This window comes from Falco cherrug, chromosome 2, assembly GCF_023634085.1.
Source record: "Falco cherrug isolate bFalChe1 chromosome 2, bFalChe1.pri, whole genome shotgun sequence".
NCBI lineage: Eukaryota > Metazoa > Chordata > Aves > Falconiformes > Falconidae > Falco > Falco cherrug.
The window spans coordinates 88,606,606-88,631,687 of NC_073698.1; the positions used below are offsets into that span (position 1 = coordinate 88,606,606).

At 36.9% G+C, this 25,082-nt stretch overlaps 1 long non-coding RNA gene across 2 annotated transcripts; it reads right to left on the bottom strand.

The window, feature by feature from the left end:
• Nucleotides 1–5,008: 5,008 nt before the first annotated feature.
• On the bottom strand, nucleotides 5,009–24,967 carry LOC114016981 (uncharacterized). 2 transcript variants are annotated; one of them, XR_003561765.2, is made up of 4 exons: nucleotides 24,696–24,967; nucleotides 22,862–22,947; nucleotides 11,140–11,298; nucleotides 5,009–7,591 (listed from the first exon to the last, which is right to left on the bottom strand). It is a non-coding gene; the product is annotated as an uncharacterized LOC114016981 (long non-coding RNA). The 2 variants fall into 2 exon arrangements; XR_008730962.1 differs by lacking the exon at nucleotides 11,140–11,298.
• Between the last annotated feature and the right edge of the window lie 115 nt (nucleotides 24,968–25,082).

Sequence of the window (25,082 nt, forward strand, 5' to 3'; positions counted from 1 at the left end):
CCACAGTCACAGTGCCATGCAAAAGAGGGCATCTGTCAAAAGCCTTATTCAGAGGACATTTTGCTCACATAACAGAGGTACTCAGGAATATTTTCTCTACTGATTTGAAATATTTCCAAGGTCTTGGGGGAGGGGTGGGGTGGGGAAGGTATTTTTATTAAAAAAATATTTATCTTTAGTCATTATCTCAATAAAATTACTCAGCACACACTAATAATTATATGTATTGGGTTTTGTTTCATTCTTATTCACTGAGTTTCACTTATTCACTTATTTCACAGATTGAAGGGGTTTTCAACAAAATAACTGATTATATAAATCCTTTTCCTCTGACATTCCTCTTAGAAAATTCTGACATTATATGATTAACTTTAAAATTAATCTCTCTAAGAAAAATTTTAAAATCCTCTGCTGAAAGCTACCAAGTTACCAAGCTGAACACCAACACCCAAATCATCTATACATAAAAAAATATCTCCCTCACATGGTAACTTCATATACATTTTGATTATGCAAGGATTTTATGTGTTCTTTTTTTCCTTGCCATCATGGACAATTTCAAATATGAATTGATAGCGCAGTAGTGATTACAGTTGGTAACATTATTTAGAGACATAATTTCAAGGACCTAGCAGTGAAACACCCTTAAAAAGTGACACTGTTGAATGTGAATATCTGATTATTAACTGTTTTTAAGTGTGTCTATATTGAATATCACTAGAATGTCTTGTTAACATATTTATAAGACATTATTTATTCTCTTTATTGGCAATTATATTTCAAAATTATATTATATTTTAGATTATTCACTATGTAAATGAAATGTCACCTATCAATTCAGCTTCAGAAAATGGCTCTCAGAGCCATTCAATGCAACTGTTCTAACAGACTGTTATAGCTCATTTATGATGAAAATGTTCAGTCTTTTTTACTGAAATTGTGTTTCTATATTCAGCAACCAAAGGTATATTCATTAAGGTTGGCACAGTCAGATGTACAATACAGACATTTCTAAGCTACACAAAGAAATGTCAAGGTCCAGAACCTGGGCTTTATGCCAGATAATGTCCTAAACTGGGTCGAGACAGTTTAGGTACTTTACTACTTCATGGAATGAGTAGTGAGATGCTTGTGAATGAAGGTGATTTGTTGCCTTATTTTTTTTTCTCTATTTATCTACTCCCAGAATATATTCTGAGCATTTATTATTTGACTAAGCCAGGATTCAGGTATTTATTTATTTTCTGACATCTTGACAAAAAATGTAGGTAACATATCCTGATCAGCGGCATGATAGCATGTGGGCAGGGATTTCCAAAAGAATTGTATGCTGGTATAATTTCAAGTTTGTCCATTGGTTCTGATAGTGCATATATTCTGGGATTGCTAAACCCTTTTGAAAATCCCACTGGTAATACTCTCTGAATAGCAGCCACTGTGACAAAGTTTCCAGTAGGTTATTTAGGTGTACACATAAAGAAGCCTTGGTGTTAAGTTCACAGTGGACTATGTGATGGCCAAGAGTTCTTTGTTACACTTCCTATAGTCCCTTTCCAAAGAATTAGTTAATGCCACATGCTATATTAGAAGATAAAAAAATAGTTCTAAAGAAGCGTGCCTAAAAACTTAGTCTGACCAATACAAATGTGTATATTCCATTGCTTTCTCATGCATTCTTTTCAAAAACTCCTAATGGCATAGCGAGGAAGAATGGATTACTGCCCCAGTGATCTTCTGGCAAGTCTCTGTGGTGAGTGCCATCCCCATTGCCATACAGAAGCAGAGGTGATTCTGCCTAATGTACAGAAAGAATAGAGCAAAGTGCTCTGCCATCTCATACATCACCTTTGTTACAGCTCTGTGGCAGATTTCAGCCTAAGCTGTTATTGCTGCATGTCAGTGAAGTCAAGGGAGATCTTCTTAACTGACATAGCCTGGTCTAAGAGTAATAGTCACAAAAGATGTAAATATTAATTTAGAAGATGAGCTAAGTGGTTTAGAAATGACATCTTTGAGGCTAGCCATGCCCTCATAATTCTTGAACCACATTATAATTTGTTAGAGCAACCCAAAGCTGCATACTCTTCATTGATTGTATTAAAATAGATGAGCAAGCAAATATTAATTTAAGGCAGCTAATTATGAAGCTAAAGTATTACAGTTTTATTTAGTTAATTAGGGATGGAACACTGCACTAGTAAAATAAAGGTCACAATTAAAGTAAGCTCAAGAAGTCTAAGGTCTGAGCCACCAAGTAGAACAAAATGTACGTACATTGAAATGTGTCACTTTCCAAGAAGGTTCCATCCCAGTGAGCAGGAAGTCAAGCAAGAGTGGCAGGAACTCTGCATGGATGAACAAGGAATTCCTAGTAAACCTTAAACGTGAAGGCGAAGTGTCTGGCAAAAGCTGGGACACGTGGCCCAGGAGGAGCATAGAGGCATTGTCTGAGGGTTCCAGAACACAGTTAGAAAGGCCAGACCTCTGTGGAGTTGAAGGTGGTGAGGGATGTGAAGGGCAACCAGGACTTCAGCAGATACATCAGCAGCAAAAGGCATACTGGGGAAGACATGGGCCTGCTGCTGAATGGGTCAGGAGACCTGGTGACAAATGACACAGAAAAGACCAAGGTGCTGAATATCTTTTTTGCCTTTGGCTTTCAGCAGTCCCAGGCCTCTGAGACCGAAGGTAACGTTTTGCCCTCAGTAGAGCAGAATCAGATTAGGGAACGTTTAAACAGAATAGACAGGCACAAGCATATAGGACCTCATGGGATGCATCCACAAGTGCAGAGGGAGATGGCCAATGTCACTAACAAGGTCACTCTCAATTATCTTTGAAATCTCATGGTGATTGAGGGAGGTTTGTGAGGACCGAAAGGATGTAAATGTCACTCCTATTTTCAAGAAGACAGGAGGAATACCTGGGGGCCCACAGACTAGTCAACCACACCTCAGTCCCTAAGAAGGTGATGGAAAAAATCCTCCTGTAAAGCCTTTCTAAATATATGAAACACAATAATGTGATTGAGAGCCATCAGCGTGGATTCTGAAGAGGAAATCATGCTTGATCAACTTGATAGCTTTCTACAATTGGATGACTGGTGGATGAAGAGAAAGCAGTGGATACTCTTTGTCTTTACTTCAGTGATGTTTTGACACTGACTTCCATATCATCTCCACAGACAACCTGATGAAGTGGACAAGTCTAGTCTAGATAAGTGGAAAGTGAGGTGGATTGACAATAGAAAACAGGGGGGAGTAGCTGAAACACCAGATGGGTACACAGCCAATTAGAAGTACCTGAACAGGCTGGAGAAATGGGATGACAGGAACTTTATGAAGCTCAGCAAAGGGACATGTCAAGTCCTGCCCCTGGGAAGAAATAAACCCAGGCACCAGTATAGCCTGGGGGCTAACTAGCAGAAAAGAAGTTTGACAGAAACGGCCTTGGAGATCCTGGTGGACATGAAGTTTGACAAGAGCCACCAATGTGCCCTGGTGGCAAAGAAGACCAATGGTACTCTGGGCTGCGTTAGGCAAAGTGTTGCCAGCAGGTCAAGGTAGATGGTCCTTCTCCTCTGCTCAGCACTGGTGAGGCACATCTGGAATGTTGGGTCCAGCTCTAGACTCCTGAGTATGAAAGAGACATGGGCATACTGGAGGACATCCAGTGCAGGGCCATGAAGATGATTAGAAACTAGATCTGTCATATGAGGAGAGGCTGAGAGACCTGGGACTGCTCAGCCTGGAGAAGACAAGGCTCAGGAGTATCTTATCCGTGTGTATACCCTGTTGAGAGGGAAGCAAAGAAGGCAGAGCCAGACACTTCTTAGTGGTGTCCAGTGACAGAATAAGAGGCTGAAGGTACAAACTGAAACAGAAAATTCAAATGTAAGAATGAACTTTCTTTGTGTGAGGATGATCAAGCACTGGAACAGGCTGCCCAGAGAGGATGTAGAGTCTCCATCCTTGGAAACATTTAAAACCCAAGTGAACATGGCCCTAGGCAACCTCTCACTGAATCTGTTGGACCAGATGATCTCCAGAGGTGGCTTCCTCCCTCAGCCATTCTGGGAACCGGCAATTCTTTTTAATTTAAATTAAATTCTTTTTTTGAGTTCTATCTCACAAAACCTTAAGAAAGGCTTATTCATTTTGCTCTACGATCCCAGATGTGATTCCAGCTAATAAATTACATTTACTTCCATGGATGAAGAAGATAGCAGTGGGCAATGTAAGGGTAAAGCTTTGGATAACTGGCAGAAAAGAATTCATTTAACATATTAAGAAATATATATTTATAGGTTGGTGTTTGTCTGACCTTTTCTTGCTGTCTACATCAACTTGGCATGAAGTATATCCTAGAATGCCTAATACTCTCCTGCTGGCTATACAGCACAAGTTGATGGTTTGTTTTTTTTATTTATTTTATCAGAATAAGTGGAAGATAGTTTTCATAATGATGTATTTGCAATTTTTCCAAGTTTATCAGTTTAGTATTTATGGTTCACATATGACATTCCTTCCGCCCTCAGCCCTAAAAGAACTCCTAAAAGAAATTATTTCCTTGCTGACCTGTACTAGTCCTCTAGAAAAGTGCCATCTGTTATTTATCATCCTCACTCTGTCACTCATCCTCACTCCCCTGCTTGGCTGTAGAGTTTTATTTTATTTCTTCCATTTGGTGTCATGATGTTATTAAGGTTTTAGGCATAGCAGCCATAAGTAATTGCCCCAGAGCAAATGCAAGTATTGAATCTGGTGCACACAAGGCTGTGAGCATGTTTTCAAAACCTAAAATGCTGTGAGCTGTCAGACTCAGTCATTTGTTGTGTACGGTCCTTATAGTATATAACAGAACTGGTGATATTTGTATAGCTCTACAAGAAGTGTTCAGAAACTGGGTAGCTGCCAGTAGTAATTCAAGATTTAAAATATTCTATTAAAAAGAAAAAAATTACCTGTTTTGATAGATGCTAACACTAAAATGTGTTGTCTATCTTGTCTTCTTTTATTTTATCCAGAAACACAGACATGTTCCTGACTGCCAATTTAAAATGTTTACTTTCATTGGTCAAAGACAATTATAAATTATGCATTGGTGCATTGTTAATATATAATTTGCCTATGCAGGGCTGAATTTTCATGCACTGAATTATTATTTCAAAAAATCATTTTGTGTATTGTTAGTTAACCCTATATACATATTGACATAACAGAAGACAGACTGTAAAAGAGATGCTAAAAGCATTAACAGCTTTGCAAGATCATTGATAGGTTTGAATCTGATAGCCACCCTTTTCAAAAAAAGCTACTCAAATTCACATTAAGCTGATCTAGAATAGGAAGCAAAACCACTTCAATTTCTTTGTATTAGAGACAGGCTGCAACCCAAAACTAATTATCAAGTAAAGTTACTTGAGTTAATCTTCTGATCTTTAAACCCTGAAACCCTGTTCTATCAAGTAATTACATTAAACCAACTCAGAAATGGTTTTCTCTTGTTAATCTCCAGCCAAAGAAGCCATTAAAAACAGAATAATTAACCATAAACGATTTTACTTGCCTGATTATATTTAAGCTTCAGATGGACTGTTTTAAATGCTAGCAACATATGGATGCATCTTACCTCTTACCCCAACCCTGAAAGGCAGAATTCAGTGTTTTGATCCCAGCAGACACAATGTTTCCCTCTTCTTCAGATTCTTTTTCTAATACTTCTGTTTTCTCATTCACTGCATTTGTTATAATGTATCTATTCAATTTTAGCACCATGTTATTCCAGTACTCTCCAGGAAGGAAACGAAGTTCTGTTCCCCTCTGAAAGGGTCTAGATTTCTAAGGAGATTTTTTTTTTTAAAGGTCTGCCCATAATGCAGTGGGAGGCACAACAGGCTGACAATGACAAAATAGAGAAGACAGAAAAAAAGATCAGATACATACATTATCTGTACAGGTCCTCCTTGTGTTTTAAACTATCCATGTGAAAGAGATTGAATGAAGAATGACTACTTTATCGCTTCAAGTGATCATTTTTGACATAAACTGTGATTTAGAGATTTCTGCCCCCAGTTAAGTATGTTTATGTATGAAATGACTTTCACACAGTTTAAAGGGTGGAGGTAAAAGAATCCGTACTACCTAAGCATATACTCCCACCTCAATGTTATCTTTCCTGTGTTCATTTTCCAGTTTACTCTGATTCTGTTTCTTTTCCTTATGCACATTCCTCATCTTTTTCTTCTCTTTTTTGTACACTTTTTCACCCTCTGCATCTCCCACTCTACCAATGGACATATAAAGGTGTCAAACATGTTGTCAGAATAAATGTATTTTTGTGGGTAGGAATATCCAGCAAGAAAAAAATGAGGTACATAACTGATTTTAAGATCAACTCTGCTCCCTTACCTCCAACTAAATCAAAAACTTCAGAGATTTTCCAAGTCAGTCTTAATATATGATACCTGACTTCAGATCTCACCTTCTTTCCTCACAATGAAGCTGAGCTGCATCAGAACATGCCTGGACTGAGCCCTTTATATCTTTAACAGGGCCTGTAAAAGTGTTTTATCAGCTTCCTTGGCTAGTTTTGCTTTTAAAAAAACATTGCTTCAGCCAAGTTTTGCTTTTAATTTTCCCATCAATTCAGTCAAGCGAGTCAGAATGAAACTCAAAGAGCTGGAACCAAAGTTAAAAATAATCCATCATAATTCCACTGTTCTAGTCAAAATTACCACATAGCCCCCACTGGAGTAGAAGCCTGGTTTGTTATGACAAGAGGAGGTGGTATTAAGTGTCATTTAAAGTTATGGGAGGCACATTTTTAAGTTTTGAAGTATTATTTTACACTTTTGAGAGGGAGGGGAGGGAAGAATGCAAATCACTGTGATTCAGTTCAGGAGCCAAAGGTGAAATGCAGATTTTTTAAGTTTAGCTCTGTGATATTAATTGTTCCACTTCACCTTTTTTCTCCAAAGTCTAGGTAGTTTTAGACATTTTTAAAAAGAAAACATACTGTGGATCGTGGATCACGCTTAAAACAATATAAAAGGGTTCTCTGTAAGCACTGCTGTTACTAGGACCACTCACACCCAGGTATTTCCTGCCCTGTGTAGTTCCTGACAATTCAGCAAGGGTTACAAGAAAGAATTATTCAAACACATGTTTTAAGAGAACTGGGGGTTGATTTTTGGTTGACTGTTCTCTTTTCTTTCTCCCCATCTTTATGCACCTACATGATACTACATGTAAACTGAAAAGGAACTCTTTTCCAGCTTTGTTGCTAGGAAGAAGTTAACATCATTTTTGGTCTCCATTTTCCATTTCCAAGTCAGGAAGGCGAAGATTATTATGATAAGGATAAGAATGGGATTGTGTTTGTTTTTGAACAGAGTGAAAAATAACCATTTTTCTTCTTTACAGCAGATAGGAAAGACATCTGTCAGATTCAACAGGAATAGCCCCAGGCTGTCTATTTAAACAGTGTCCCTTTTGCTACCCCATTCCTTTGTCCCCTGAGATCCACACAGTCTTCTCTGGGAAGGATTCACTTCATCTATCTGTGAAAGGCAAGGGGATCTTCTGGTACCCTGGAAAGAAGGAAAGTCAGGATTAAGATATGTATTTTCTCCACTCCCTTGAACAATGAAAACAACACTGAAGATTGTGATACGAAGGAAATCCACCAGTAATTTTAACAATCTGACTCTACCAACAGGTACGGAAGAATTTCCTGCCTCTTGGTGAGTTCTACAAATGTAAAAATTAATCAAAGAATGCTCTGGACCAATAATAATACCAAAAAGTAGAGCTAATAAATCCCATTAATTTAGCAATATATACATACCATAAAGTATCCTAGGAACTTCTGGGCTGACCATCAGGTGACACCAGCTAAGAATTTGCCTGTTTATTTTTGCAGCCTGTTTCATATTTGAGACAGTAAATTCTCTTATCTTTAATTTTTTTTTTATTTTTAATTAATTTTTTAAAATGTATGCAACAGTAAGATTTTGTTCCTGTGAACTAGCATATATATATATGCCTAAGGCAGGGCATCTTCAGCTTTCTCTAGCATCATAAAGATGGAAGCAAATGTTTGGCAAATCCAGGAAGAGGTGTGGGATTTTTACAGGTAAAGTGACTGTAGTAGTTTCCCGACACCTGAAACAAACTGCTATTTAGTATTCACAGCCATACCTGACTTTCCTTAACCAAGCATTTGGATGAGAGAAGGCTTATCTTCAAATTAAGGTCACTCTCTGGCCTAACCAGCTTTCCCAGTGTACATGTAATCTTCAACAAAATGCTGGTATATTTATAGCTTAATCTCAGCAGTCCATTTGAGAGTTCAAAGTAGTTTATTGAAATGGAAAAGAGCTTAAGTTTTGTTCCCTCTGAATATCTGTTGTGTAATGACCATTCCTACATTTCCAAGTCAACTCATAACAGAATTATACTTCATGTTCCCTTTTTTCCTCTCCCTCTTACTGACGATTTGGTCAATTAACATGTCCAAGTATTACATCTCTTAGAGAGTCAGGAAAGTGTGAAATTGCCTTATAGTAGTGACAAGGATGAAGAAATCTTCCAGAGTCATTACTACAGCTCTAAATCTGGAGTCAAAATTAAATATAGCATATACTATGAGCTAAAAGCCAAAGAAATGAGGAAATATTTGAGTCATTTGCTCCAAATTATTCAATAGCCACTGATACAAAAAGATTTAGGTCAGAATCGCAATATGAAATTTGAGTTGCGCTTCACCTTGTCTCATTGTTCTAAGAGACAGTTAATTAAACTGATTTTTTCCCACTAACATTATATTCAGTCCTACCTTTTCTGTATCATTGTGGTTGGGAAGGTGTAAAAGAGAAGCAGATATGCAGACCTGAAATAATTGGAATAATCTGAATACTGCTTACGCCGTCTTTGTTAGAACTGCTGCTGCATAGCAAAACTGAGTTATTAAAATGCCTGCTATAGGTATATGTTGATGTATTCCAATAGCAAAGGTGCTTCGGGAAACATTTAGAAAGGCAACACAATGCCTTTTGATGAGTAACTTTCCAATATGGAGAAAAATAATGTTCTTATTTAGCTGCAAAGCAGGTTCTTCCAAGCCACATTTCTGGTTTTTTTTCCATTATGGAAAAAGAACATATGAAAAGAACACCACTTTTAATTGAGATCATAGAATCATAGAATCACAGAGGTTTAAGTTGGAAGGGACAATTAAAGGTCATCTAGTCCAACCCCCCTACAATGAGCAGAGACATCTTCAACTAGATCATGTTGCTCAGAGCCCTGTCTAGACTTACCTTGAGTGTCTCAGGGATGGGACATCTCTGGGCAACCTCTTGCAGTGTTTCATTGCCCAGGTAAAAAATTTCTTCCTTATAACTAGTCTGAATCTACCCTGTTTTAGTTTAAAACCACTACTCCTTGTCTTATTGCTACAGGCCCTATCAAAAAGTCGGTCCCCATCTTTCTGATAGGCCTCCTATAAGTATTGAAAGGCTGCAGCAAGTTGTCCTCAGAGCCTTCTCTTCTCCAGCTAAACAGCCCCAGCTCTCTCAGCCTTCCCTCATAGGAGAGGTGTTCCAGCCCTCTGATTATTTTTGTGGCCCTCCTCTGGTCCATGTGCTTCCTGTGCTGAGGACTCCAGAGCTGGATGCAGTACTGAGGGTGGGGTCTCACCAGAGCAGAAGGGCAGAATCACCTCCCTCATCCTACTGGCCACACTTCTTTTGATGCAGCCCAGGATGCGGTTGGCTTTCTTCCAGCTCACGTCCAGTTTTTTATCCACCACTACCCCGAAGTCCTTCTCCACAGGACTCTTCTCAATCCCTTTATCCCCCAGCCTGTACTGATACTGGGGGTTGCCTCAACCCAGGTACAGGACCTTTCACTTGGCCTTGTTGCACCTCACTGAGGTTCACATGGGCCAACTTCTCAAGCTTGTCCAGGTCCCTGTGAATGTTATACAATCCCTCAGGTGTGCCAAACACACCACTCAGCTTGATGTGATCTGCAAATTTCCTGAGGGTGTACTTGATTCCAATATGTCATTGATGAAGATATTAAACAGTACTGGTCCCAATATGGACCCCTGGGGGACACCGCTCATCACTGATCTCCATCCAGACCACTACTCTCCTGATCTAGCCACTTCCTTATCCACCAAATAGTCCATCCATCAAATCCATATCTCTCCAATTTAGAGAAAAAGATGTTGGGGGGGGACCATGTCAAAGGTCTTATAGAAGTCCAGATAGATGACAGTAGCTCAGTTGCCAGCAAGAAAATGGAGCATCTGTCAAGGAACACGGTGATTGAAACACTGGACTTAAGAAATCATCTGAAACCTTAAAATCTTCCTAAGCTTTCAGATATGGCATACTTCAGTAAGACAAAGATATGTACAGTTTATTTGTGCATGTATATAGGGGGGGGGGGGTGGGGTGTCTAATGCCTTACTGCATTCCTAATGCCAGGGTCTGAAGAAGATTTCAGGTCTCTGATTTTAACATTGACCATAATCCCAAAGAAAATGTTTACTAAAATGACGCAGAGAGATGTGTTGGGTTACTGGGAGGGTACATAGATTATCATGCAAGACATAAATAGGGAAAAATCATGGGATTCCACTTGCACAAAGATAAAGACAACTAGAAAGCAATCAGAGGTATGCCAAATCCTTTAACAACAACAGAGAACTGGGTATAGCAGTGACATTAGACTGTGCAGAGGCAGTAGATATACCTGTGTCTTGAGCACAAGTTGTGGAGCCAAATGAGCTTAGCATAGGGTTAGAAGATACATGGATGATAGCAAACACCACATCTTTGTTTTCCTCAATTGTCTTACAAACAGAAGGAATCTCTGTAAAATAAGCGGTCAGAGGAAAAGTTCTCACCACTTTCTGTGCATGAGGGAATTGGTATACCTTTTGGCAGTGCAATGGTTCACTAGTTACACTGTAGCAGCTCTTTCTCCCGTATATGACTTCTTGCTTAAAACCTTTTTACAGAAATTCATTAATTGTTCCCTCCTCCCTGAGTTATGACACATCATCATATGCAGGACTACGCTAACACATTAGAAGGAAATTTGATGTGTTGCATAAAGTTACTACCTGCGAATTTTAGTGGAAATCTCCATAGAACCAATATCATAGTGAGTTTCCAAAATTTTCACTGTCTTTCAACTTGGTTAGCAAGTACAGAGCCTCATTTTCCATACTGAACATCGTGTCAGCTTTGGAATTTCAGTTAACAGCCTTTAGACAGAACATCTGAAGAGGAAGACATATTTTACTCTGAAGGACCTTAATACAGTCAGATCAGGAGTGTCAGGATCTCAAATGTTTTACGTCTTGCTTGGTTGCATAAGGCAAATGATGCATGTGAAAAAGACACAGATTCTAGATACAGATACTGTGTGAAACTTTTGGCAATTTGTGAGTAGGCTGGATGCAACATTAATGTAATTTATTTTTTTATCTACTGAGCATGCAGTTGGAGCAATATATTATTGTGAAAATCAGAGAAGAATTTAGAAGATGTCACTTCATTAAAATTGCAGTCACTCATGGCAATTTGATAGAGAAAAACCAAGAAAAATCTGAAGTAGATGATATCCAACAGAAAACTTGAATTTCACTTCAGGTTCCTGGTGTTACCTCCTTAATCACCTGGACAAGAAAATATTTGAGGCTAAAGGAAAAAAAAACAGGAGAAAAGGTGAATAAATAACCCAATACGTAACATGCATTTCCCAGCTATGATAGGGAACTGTTCTATTCATATTTGCAAAGTGTTTTCTCAAGAATCTGGATGTGAGTAAATTTGTCTGAAATAATCCAAGTAATTTTAGATTAACTGGTCCTTATACATCATTGCTCTCCAGTAGAAAGCCTCATATCTAATGCTGTCTCAGTGTTTCACCACCCACTGCTCTCCTAAGTTTCTGTTTTAAAACTGGTATAAGTTACTGCAGATAAGAAGAGCAGATTCTATTGGTGAAGGCAACATCATCTTCTCTTCCATAACTGGTAACAAAACTGATTCCTATATGAAAGGCTAAGATGTTTGGCCTGGCAGCTATATAGAAAGACATTGCATTGGTGCCATGTTTTTACATGTCTTGAGTTCTGGTTTTATACTGTTCCAGTTAGTAATTTCTTGTTCACACATTGCAATCTGATTTGAAGCAATTGTAAAAAACTTTTCCCATAATTCTTCTTGACTAAGTGGTTAATTAATGTTCATACTTTTCTCTATTTTATATATGCTATAGTCTCATTCTCAGGAAGGAGTATCTTAAATCATAACACTTTTATCACTGGTAAATTTAGCTAGTAGAGCTTGCTGCGGAGAAAAAGAGCATGAGTTATTTATATTCTTTTAAATGTTTGAATTTGGCAAGAAAATAGAATGAGATAAAGAACAAGCTTTGACTGATGACAAAACTGTGTAAAATGCAACGACAAAGAGACTAAACTCCATTCAACAGGCTTGTAACAAAAAATAGTTCCGCTTGTTCTAATAAGATATAAATTACAAGTTTCATCACACTGCTAAACCCTCATAGATGCATAGTCAGAATAACCTGGTTAAACTAATAATTTAAAATCTCTTAACTGAGAGCTATAGCAGTAGCTTAGAATAAATATAGGTAAGACAAACATTAAGACTAAGGCTGCTTCTGCTTTGAGAACAATCAGGCTGAAGCAGAAAACCATAGTAGAATCCCCCATAAATTTGAATTGTCATGTTTTCTGGCTTCATTATCAGACAGAAGAGAACATTTTCTATAAAATGGGTAACTAAAATCCACATTATCTGTTCCATCAGAGCAGAAAGTAAATATTCAAGGTTAAGGGAATATTAAAAATACCAATATGTTTCATCTCAGAAAACCATTTTTGACCAAAATACTTTATGTTTAATTTTCTCTGTGTATGTGTATGTAATGTATATGTAATAGATAAACAAAACACAAAATTATTTTGGCAATTGGATTACTGTGGTTTAATGCAACATAATCAATACCATGGTTTTGTTTTTTCCTTTAATAATTTACTAAACATGTTTATTAGGAGGATTACTCATAGAATTTGTGAATTTAAAATGGTATTGTGTGTGAATTCCTAATTAGTAAAAATGTGAATGCACATTGCAGAAGTATGACTGAAGTGTCATCTGACCAAGAAAGATCATAGATATTGTAGCATATGCCTGCACCAACTTGAGACTAACCAATATAGTACAAAACGAACAGAAAATTCTATGAACTGAAGTTATATGGGGCAATGGGAAAACATCCAGCAGCAAGCATAGTTTATTTTTCTGAGCAGCACAAGGACTCGGGACACACTGAGATCTGAAAGTATTTCTATGAGTTTTCCACTGCTGTAAATGTAGGAGCAGCTGAGGGCATACATAAACCAGGGTGCTAGTAGGCTTGTGGATGCAATTGGGCTGGTCCATCCGCCCTAGCCAAGGTACGCCAACAGTGGCCACCCTTGCCATAGCATGCCCTGGCACATCCCTTCCCAGCTGGAGATCAACAGCACAGAAAAAGCTACTTCTGCTCCATGGTGCATAATTTTTCAGGTTTATGTCCCTAGAAAACATCTTCTCATCCTTTTTTCTGCAGCCCTCAATACAAACCGGGAACAGTGATCAGAGTATCTTTAGGTATCTCTCTGCTAGCAACACAGACAAGGGCAGTGCACATGCAGGCCTAAGCAGTGGCACATGGTCATCCATATAGATTTACGTTTTTTCAGCTGGGCCACCTATTAGTCCCCAAACCACATCCAGGTGTTGCCAGAGTGCTAGTGTAGACCAAGGACCATTCCCTGTGGGCAGCTGTATGCAGTCCTCTATTCAGGGGGTAGGGGAGGACTGGGGTGCATACAATCTGTGACATGCTACTCATGCCTTATGCCCTGGCCTACTTGTTTAGTAGAATCACTTTATCAAGGACCTTGCTCAGTATGTGATACCTATAGCTTTTAAGTAGTAAGATCAGAGAGACCTCAGGCACTGTATCTTAGGGAGGACAGAGGACTGGAAATGCCCTCCTCTGATTTTCTTTGGGCCATTATAGAACTGCTCCCTTGACGAAAAAGTTGGGGTATTTTACCAGTACTTTAGAAAAGACATTTATTTGCTGGTGTGAACTATACCTTAGGATTTAATATTAGCTTTGCAGAATAGACAAAAATAAATTCTTATTCACTAAATTTCAATATACATCATACAGTGAGTGAATTGTTCTGTGTCTACAGACTTTTAATTCTGCACCTTTGAAAATATTCTTATAAGGAGCTATCCATGCTCAAACAGGAATAAAAACAGGGAACCAATTTCCCCATGCTTGTAATAGAGGATGGCACAACTGTAAGCAATTAACACTCACCACATTCTAGATTCTTAGTTTAAGAGATGTCTGATGTAAAGTAAACCTATGCTTGCCACCAAACAGTTCTCAAAAAGAAAAAAATATTAATATTGTTATAGCAGCAATTTGTGAAATTTATGGGTCTATTAGATCAACATATATCTCAAGGGAATTCCTGTAGATTCTCAAAATATTTTAGAAAGACTCTCTTGCTTCATCTCTTTAGATTATAAACCCCAGCAGAGTATATAAAGTATTGTTTATCCCTGTTAGCTCTCTAAAACACACCCTTTGTCAGTGAGCTATTCTAACTGTAATTAAATGTTTCCTAGTGAATTTATGAACAGTTAAGCAGACTGTTACTGGTTCAGCGAAACAGCTTTTCATTTAAGAAATGTGAGACATCATCATAAAGCACCTATTTAAATATGGTAAAACACATATTTGAAACACCTATATTTGTAAGACCTTGGGCATATGTTCAATTGAGTATTGTGTGTTTACACAGCAGATATTAAATGTGGGTTTTATCTCACCGGGCTTGAGACAGCCAAAGTGAGGAAGACTACCTCAGCAATAGTCAACTTTGGCTTTCTTAAGAGAGCAGTAAGCATGTTTTTTAAAGACCAGTTTGTGGGATCTTTGCTAAAAGTCTTTACTTGCTCATATGAATCCCACCAGAAAAGACAGTGTGTTTTCAGTAACGTTCTGACCTGTTTTCAGGCTTTGCAACATTAATTGAAACCAAATCAAATCCTTATTAACCTTTTGCAGTGCACAGTACTTTTCCATATAAACTCAGAAGTTTTGCCTACTTATTTTATTCCTTTTGTGATTTGTTTTATTGTGAATATTGGACAATTTGGAGTAAATTGTCTAGCTAAAATAGTCAGAGGGGAAATGGATGCCAGAGATCAACTCATCCAGTTGAGTTAAATGAGGGATAAGATTTTCTTTACTAGTTTAGTTAAACCAAATAACACCTGAAAGAAATACCTACCTACCTACCCTTTAAAATGAAGTGGCACGTATGCAATAATAGGATTAATTCCAGGACTAGCATCAAACCTTACGGAATTCCAATCAAAATGATAAAAGTTACAGTGCTGTAAAATAGGTTTGCATGCATATATTCTGTGATTTCTATGCTTATAGATATGGGAAACAGCACTTTTTCTTTCAAAATGGATGTCTAAAATTGATTTTCAAAGCTAAAACCACAAAAAAACACAGTCATGTTATATACTGAGGCTTTTCTGTTTACAGGGATAGAGATTAAGAGAATTTGTATTAATAAAAACTTCTAAAAATACAGAAATATCTATTTCTTTTTCTCAAGCTCTTCTCAAGGTGAGGGGACCTCATTTTCCTGCTCTGTATGTACTACTCTTAGAGTACGCAAAAACTAAGCAAATGAACAAATATATATACTGCAAAAACATTTGGTATGCAAAATTTCTATAAGTATACTTCCCTGGAGTCAAAAATATGTTTTTTAATGGCAATTTTATGATGTTATTGATGCAGATATAAAAAAATAAGAAAACTAACCTATTAGCTAGAGTTTGGGGAGGAATTTTGTGGTCACTTTGTATTACAATTCTGAATTCTGAGTAGCTCTTAGAAGCACATTTTGCATGTTAGCAGTATACAATACGCTCAGTTATAAATATACTAGATAAGACCATTCTATTTGCTTACAAGCTATTATAATAAGTAAGCTCTTTCACTGTTGCTCCCTATAGCAGCTGATTTTCAATAGCTGACCAATCATTAAAACATATATCTATAGTAAATTATATATATATATATACATATATATATAATTTTTTTACTAATTTTAAAGTAGTAGTTTTCCAGGTAGTTCCTAGTGGTACCTAGCCTAGGTACAACACATTGCCACTCTGCCTAGTACATATTGCTCTTAATATGAAGTAAATTTCTTGTTTGACTTACTGGCTGGAAAACCACTATGTTTCTAATAACCATAAGGAAATAGTTTTGAAATTTTCAAAAAAAAATATATTTATACTGAGAGATCTGACCTCAGACACCAGACAAAATATTCTCTATCAGGTATGCCTTCATTTTTCTTTGCATATGTTCATTCAATGTGATTGGGTAGATCTTGCAAAGCAACATAAATGTGAAAGAACTATAGAGTATATATTAATATGGGTGTGGGTTGTTATAAAGAAAGGAACATTTTACCATAAAAAAATATTCAATGCTTTTGAAATGTTTGGCACATGCCAAAAATGCAGCCTAGTATGTCTGATGAAGCAGATTTCATGTTCCTATAAGCCTATCCAATGAATGAGCTCTCACTTTAAAAGGAAAGGTACTGTGTTAAGAATAGTTTATTGTTTTTTCCTAAAATACCAAGTCCATCAATGACCTAATGGACCAATGTTTGCTTTTTAAAAGGTAACAGTGGATGTCATGAGTCTTCCTTCTAGAAAACAAAAATCCCAGCTTCCACCCTCTACTGTCAATGACCTCTCTTCTGCACTGCATACAGCACACAACCTCAAATCTAATTTGAAATGGGTTGCAAATGAACTCAAGGAGAAAGATAGTATCAAGTTAAAACTGACAAAAGAAGCCATTCTTTAAACTTTGTTGATAAGAGAATCAATAACTAGTTGGAATCATTCTAATTTTCATTGTGAGCTGAATCATGAAAGGAAAATTCTCTGAAATCCAGCTGCTTGCAAAGTAAGTTACATAAAATGAATAGTCATACAATTCTGATAGTATATGTTAATTTACTTTTCTAGTAAGAACCAATACTGCTGCAAAGCAACCTTACAGTCTTAGATGTAAAGATCCGTGGAATAGTTTGCCAGATATTTTGAAATAGCCAGGAAATAGCTTTTAGGAAGGATTTTCCAGGAGATTATTGCAAAGACACTATATATCATTCTCCTTCTAGCCCAGGATGGATAAAACTAAAGAATACCTATAGAACGTGTATGGTATAGGTGGAGAGTCACACTGCTCAGGGAAGTTTGGCATACTTCCACGTTTTCTCTTCTTGTGTGGTATGTAGCACACAGAAATCACACCAGTGGTGTAATATATTGTTACTCACCTGGAATAATAGCAATTGCTTCATTACTCAGGAGTTTTAAAGTCAAACAGCTGAAATACTTAATTTTCCATTTTAAATTCACCTGCAGTTGGTAGTTTACAAAAGACAAATTCTCCCAAAGTACTGATGACATCTATAATAACAATTTTGTGACCAGACACAGCAGAACATGTAAACTCTACTTTAACTTTCTTGGACCTGTAAAACATTATTGATAAAGGAGCCATTTTACCACCTAAATCCTAAGAAAATCTGATTAGAGTTCATATTGTATGCCACTTCTCTCAGCATGTGTGCACATACTTTCGCATTAATGTGTTTTTAAACATAATACTGACGGAGGTACCCAGAGTAGCATAACTATGGCTTAGATGGTGTGTGTCACAGAGGCCTGAAGTTCTTTCAAACTGATGAGACTCCCACCAGAAAGACTTAAGATTTTCCCTAACTGTTTGATAAAAAGATTAAAGAAATTACCATGGAAGACAAAAATTTGAAGTACCCTTAAAATCAGCAGCACCCTAACTCCAATAAAGCTAAAAAGAACTGAGAAGCAGAGTGATACTTTCTTGTGCAACAGTTGTATTTGGTAACTAATAACATTAGTAAGAAGCTTCTGAGAGTACTCTTTCTGATGGAAGACACTTTCTCTAGCAGTATTGCAACAGAACATCCGACATGCTACATTTTGCAGTATGCTAGATTTCACTACTGTAAAAGGTTTTAGGAGACACTCAAAACATTTAGGTGTTTCATACAATGACTGAGTGGAACCGTCCAACTGGGTAACAAAGTGCTTGTTATTCCAGTCATTTCACTAAGTACCTACAAATTTGAGTCCTTCCACAAAGTGACTGTCTGAGAAAGTAATTTTACAGTCACAGAAAATTTTAATCGTTAGTGAAGTGACTCATTTCACAATGTAACTGCAACATAAACCAAACATGAGACTATGACCACATTCAAGTAAAAGCATATTAATAATAAACTCAAAGAGGTAAGAATATCATCCCCTGTATATGAATCTTTATTTGTCTTAATGCATATAAACTTAAGTGTATATACAAATAAAATTCATGCTTGTAAAAAAATGGAGGCAGATACACAGAACATGTTAATGTCATACAGTACAAAATGTCTCTGGGCATACAAAAGATTTCTGGACATACAAAACTCTTAGCCCATAACTTGGGATAGCTGGATTTAAAGGGAAGTAAAGTGACAATTTTTGTCATCTCCATTCCATATTTAATAGTGTGGTTTCTATATGACTGGAACAAGATGGGGACATCAAGAGACATGCTGCATCCAGCACAAGGGGATAGCACCCTCTATGTTCCATTGTATTGCATCAGGTTTTGTTCCACCATTCTGAATGCCAAACTGTAAGGATGAAAATCCTAAGTAACTCCATAAAATAACTCTTAGGTACCTTTCTCAAATATGTTTTTCTGCTCTTTTCAAAATAACCGCAGGAAAATCCAAACTCGGCCAGCAACAAAACAAGCTTTAATATAAAACAAAACACTTAATACATATGGAATCACAATGTTGAAACTGCACATCAAATATTAAGTTTTCCAACTTGGAAGAAAGGGAGAATATACATTATAAGAAGGTTTTAAGTATTTGAACAAGTGTTATTTATCCTTCTGGAACTATGACATATTGTGATCCTGTGCCAGCAAAGCACTTAGGTATGTTCTTCTCTTTAAGCCCAAAAGCAGACCACTGAACTATATATCTGCCTGCCTACAAATTTTTAAATTAACAGAATGGTCTCAGTGTAAATTTGGAAGTTTAGTTTAATGCTATCCATATAATAATGAACTGGATCATTTCAGCACATAAATGTAAAAAAGTGCCAAATGTAATGACATATGGCAACCATAGCAGTACTACCACAGAGCCAATGACTTGAAGGGAATAGCTCTTATAGTAAAAATTAAATGTATTCTCAAGCTGGTTTACGAACCCATTCCATCATTACACTGTCCAGACAACATGCAGTGAAAGTAAGTCAACAGGCCTCAAATCCCTGATTCAGTGTTGATCAAATCATACGAACATTGCTACCAGGGCTGATTTAGAAGCAGTTCACAGTCTCTACCTGGAACTATACTTTGAATTGAATATTATCATTATGAAATCTGGTAAATGAATGTAGGTACACAAGGTTTTGAAATGTTCATAAACTCATAGATGTGCTGTATACAGGTTGAAATTTTTTTTCATTATTATATTAAACCTATTTGTTGTTCATATATAGTCTACTCTGCAATGAAAGAGGCAAGATTTCTGAACCAATGTTATTCTGAGGTTCTGCAATTACCATTACATTGTAATAGATGTGCTTTAAAAAGAAAAGGTAGGGTTATGAGAAAAGTGATTTTTCTAAGCAAGGGAGATGTGTTAGATATGCACTGAGGACTTTCAGTGATGCATTTGATGATGTGTCTTGTAGAAAGCTCTTGAAAAATCTGCAAATGATGGAAGTTCTAAAGGAAATGTATGCTGGGTAAGAGACCAACAAAAATGAGGAATCCAACAGAAGTGAGACAAAATATCCTACTCAAAAAGGATACATACATTTTTTCAGGAGCATTAATGGAGTCATTCTTGCTTAGTGTTTTATCCATAGCCTTGAAGTAAAACATAGGAGTATGCCTAGGACATTTACTGGTGACATGAAACTGAAGGTGGATGTCAGTACAAGGCAAGATCAGGATACCATACTGACAGACTTTGTGATTTTAGGACTTAAAAAAGAAGAAAAAGGATGAAAGTCAATGGGAAAATGCAGAATTGTGCATTTAAATATCTCAAAACTTTTGCAGTACTCTGGGGAGGCTTGAATAGCAAAGAGAGCTCAGTGGATCACTGAGCTTCCACAGGAAAGCAAATTATTAAATACTGAATGTGATCCTAGGTCATAAGCAGAAATTTTTTCAATTAGGAAACATAAAAATGAAGGAAGAAATAATGAAAATAGGCAACTAATAGAGGTATAGAACAAGGTAACTATGAAAACATTGCAAAAATTTGGTATACAACTCTGGCCACCGATGCTAAGGAAAAATTTACAGAAGCTAACTGACAAAGATAAATGAGTCTTAGGATGGTCAAGTGAATGGCAGTCCCAGGCTAGGAAAGCTCAGCTTTTTCAGTCCAAATTAGTTGTTTCAAGGGGACATGACTTTTTCATAAAATATATCAAGAGGGGAAACATAAGTCCAAGAAAACTTTTAAACAAAAAATGCTATTTTTCGCTTATGAAGAACTTACTGTATAAAGACAAGCAATATACTTAGCCTAGAAATTACAAATTTTTCTAACTCTGGAGCAGTAATGTTCTGTAACACAGAGCTACTAACTGGAGTGAAAATGTGCACCTTTGTGTGAAAGCTTCTTAGTGCCCCACATGAGATCGCGTATCTCTCTTTCCAGTTGTGTGATAACTTTGCATGAGCAAAACTTGAAGAGGCAGCAAGTCTAAACAGTTTTAAGTCCAAATTGGTAAGCTCCTGGAAGTGACTGGGGCAAGATATCTCTAATGAATACAATGGGTTTTGAAACAGAAGATCAAACCCAACATTGCATTTTTAGTTATACTTCCACACAATTTGATACTTTTTAAAATCACAATTTTAGCATTCTTGTGATGCGTCTATACACACACACACAAATAAATAAAAAAATATAATATACTTAGCTATATTTTATATTTTAGCCAGCTTTACACTACTTCAGATACTTCATTATCATGATTATGCCATCAGGTAAGATCAAATAAAACTTTTTCAGCATTTCCAACTTAGAGAATTGATTACAGGATCAAATATGACTAAATCAGAGACAGAAAGGAGTAAAATTAATAGCTCAGGTTGGGTTTATTTCACAAAGCTCAGTTCAGCAGTTTATTTTGCTTTCTGTTGAATAGGTTTAACCAGTACAGTGAAATTAATAATAAATTAATTGATTTTTAAGTCTTGTAAGCAGTCTGGATCTCACACACAGGCATTGTTCTTAATTATAAAAGGTTATAGTTGAATTCCTTCAATATATGTGACTAACACAGAGCAGGCTTAAAAAGTAGGTCAACTGTTCTTCCCAAGTACAAAGCAATGTTCATATTTCAGTACAGTGTGAAAAACAGATTAATTTATGATGCAAAAAATCTGCAATCACACACCTGACAACTGAGTGAAACTGCACCTTATTACTAAAAATTAATTTTAGGACTGTAAAAACAGCTTTTTTCACCCATGTTTGATCACCATATCTCCAAACCTAATATTTTACATACAAACATAGGATGCATTCTTAATAGTTATATATGCATAAGACAGTTCTTTTATCTAAAATTCTTTCATCAGCAAATAAAGTAAAAGTACCTGTGCCTGTACTGCTTTCCTCATAGATTCATCTTGAAGAAACTGTATTTTTAAAAGTCTAAATGTTTAAATACATTCTTACATAAGGATCTGGCTTGCATTTAGCAAAGCTGATTTTCTCAAAAACATTATAGGTAAGATTATGCAGTCCATTATAGACTTAGTAAGTGGTTTGATATGTTTTGTGCTCCCTGTGGTTGTTCATTTTTTTGACCACTGTGTGGTTGATCTTGGTGGCTAGAATATTAATTTAAATTTGTGTTTAAAACAGTAAAGTTTCTAAAAAGATGTCTTCAAAACATAAATCAAATTAGAGAAATGTTTTTTATTTTAGATTTCCTAAAAAAAAAAATCATTCATTTCATCTTTTTTCCATATTATTTTCATATTTAAAACTACTTCATTGTGAGTTTACAAGCACTTCTGGAAAACCCATGTGCACTGAATTCAGCCTTCTGTCAACTAGGATCTCATGCTCTCCACTTTCTGCAGGAGATGGAGCTTAGAGTTAAAGCTGCTTTTAGTCTTTATCCACAGTTATTTATGCATTTTTCAACTGATTTAACTCTAAATGAGTGGAAATCTCTACTCCATTCTCTAGGCAGTTATAAGATTTAAAATATTTTCAAATTTTTTTATATGTTGCTTTTTGTACTGTAAATGCTGGCTCACTTAGAAACATTAAGTAAAATTTAACTATCTGTCTAAGAATAATGTGTGACTATATGAAGAAGAATGCTTGGGTCTGATTATGCATCCTATTAGAGTGAGTTTAGGATGATGAAACTTCAACAAATCCAGTTAGACTACAAATAAATTCTAAGAATTTTGATTAAATTCAAAGGCAGAGGGTGGGGTTGGGTGGCTATCCTGCATTATACAGAACTCTCTGCTATTTATTTTATGGTATCCCTGGAAGAAAAGATGACACCTGTCAGTTATACCAGTCTTGTATTTACCTGAAAACTGTTGATAACCTCATGTCCAGCATCAAGCAGCTGTCAGGCTTTCAGTCTTTTCCAGTGTTTGCATCAATTATGGCAATCTGCAAAGTGATAATGAATGCACAGCTCAGTGGATGAAGACCTTTCATGCTGAAAGGTGTATATTGAGCCTCCAAAATCGGTGGAAGAAGGTGGGGTTGGGAGTTGGCAAGGTGGTTTTACCCCTCATTAAAAATTAGTAAAGCAAGTACAGGAAATAGTACCTAAACTGACAAAGGAAGTGATATGGTATTTCAGTCCTCAAGACTATGTCCTCAGTAAATTACAAGTAACTGTGTTTTGGGAGAGGAGGCAGGCAGAAAAAAAAAAAAGGGGGGGCGAGGGGAGGGGGTCGGGGGGTAGAACGAGAGAGAGAGGAGGAAGGAAGGAAGGCATAGGAAGAAAAAAAAATGGAGGGAAACGGTCAAATTTGTATGGTGTCCCTGGAAAAGTTACAAAGGGAAGTTACCTATAGACACAAACAGCTTCTGGCAGCAAGGAGAGTCCTGTTACGAGATGCAACCTATACCATACATACTGAGGAAGGATAGCATCCTGCTAAAGGCAGTGTTATGAGACTTCTACATCAACAGTGAGACATGGTTGTTCTGATTTAATTTAGGGCCACATACATTAACTGTGGAGGGTTTGCTTTCTCTTTTTTATTTTATTGTAGGTGTTTTAACAAACTCTCAGAGTATCATTGTTCACTTTATATGTTGTAGACAAATACCTTATTTGCATGAATTCATAATGACTCCAGAGAAAATGGCTATCAGTGAGCAATGCCTCCTCACTTTCATATGGAGAATTTCTAAATCAGGGCAGTAGGACACCCTAAGATTATTAGTGCCCCAGGATATTACTCCAGGTATTAGAGTAAAGCTGTCTGACACCAAAGACAGCTCAGGGATGTTTTTACACCTTGTACCATGAGAGTCTGTCAAGCAAGCAGTGTCTTGCAGCAGTCTGTCCTAAGTTGGGATGCTCCCTTGGGTGGGGTAAAATGTTGAGGAGCTTGCTGTATTCTAGGTGAATGTTCACACAGAAATTAACCTGCTGTTATCTTCCTTTCCTGATTTTTTTTCTTTGTTTTGACTCTTAACTCATTAGCTATATATTACTACCTAGTAACTCCATAGTTTATCAATTCTGTAATCGTAATTTCCTGCAATCCTCACTGTATTTCTCCTTTTATGCAGTATATACAGGGAGATATGCCAAAGATCATACAGACAGAACAACATGAATTAATTGATCTCAAGAGTTTTGACTCTCTTGACCAAAATCTCATCCTTTTCTGCCCAGTACAGATGGCTCTTACCAAAAATCGCACTGAAATCAGTAAATGCCAGAAAGCAACAGCATGGTGCACATTTTTAGTTCCAGATCCAATGAAAAAGCAATCAAAAGACATAAAGCTCAAAAAGTAAATGAAGCTGTAAACAATGAAAGGAAACATTGGGCCCCAAAGCAGTTAAGCAGTGAAGTCAACATTGTAATGGCACTTAAGCCACAATAACAGTGCCAAGCATGACATTTCCTCAGTTTTAACTTTCAGTTTGCCTTTGAAAACTAACCATTCAGCTGTACTTCAAAAAAAAAAAAAAAAAAAAAAAAAGGACAAAATAATCTGGGTTTTCTCATGTGGGTAGCTGAGGTATCTGGTAGTGTAATAGAGTTTCTGAATTGAGGCTGTACAGGAAGAAACAGAAAGGGTGCAAAACAGAAAAGCCAAAGAAGCAGAATGAGAAAATAATAGCAAACAGAAAGGTGAGGGTATCTGTGATGTCCAATGTGGTCAACTTACCAATACCAGCTTCAGGCTTGCTAATGACGACCAGTAGAGTTATACAACGTACAAAAGCCAAAACTGGGCACCCTGAGGATGTAGGCAGGTTGTTTGCTGTGGACTGAAGACTGTGCTGCTGAGCCAGCATGAACCAGGAGCAGGCTTCTTCCTGGACAAGTTTGTGGGCTTCATGGAGCTTATCTGCTACAGCTTGACCTATCAGCAGCCTGAGCAGCCAGCGGAAACTGGCTGAAGAGAAGTCAGAGAAAAAAGATGGCTGAGAGGCCCTGACTGCACGCCTGTATGCAGCTTGTAAGTGGAGTGCGTGAGAAGTTTCTGTCTTTCATTTGAACCAGATGGTCTTAGGTTTTATCTTTAAGCAGTGCCTTACCCTTTTTCAGATCT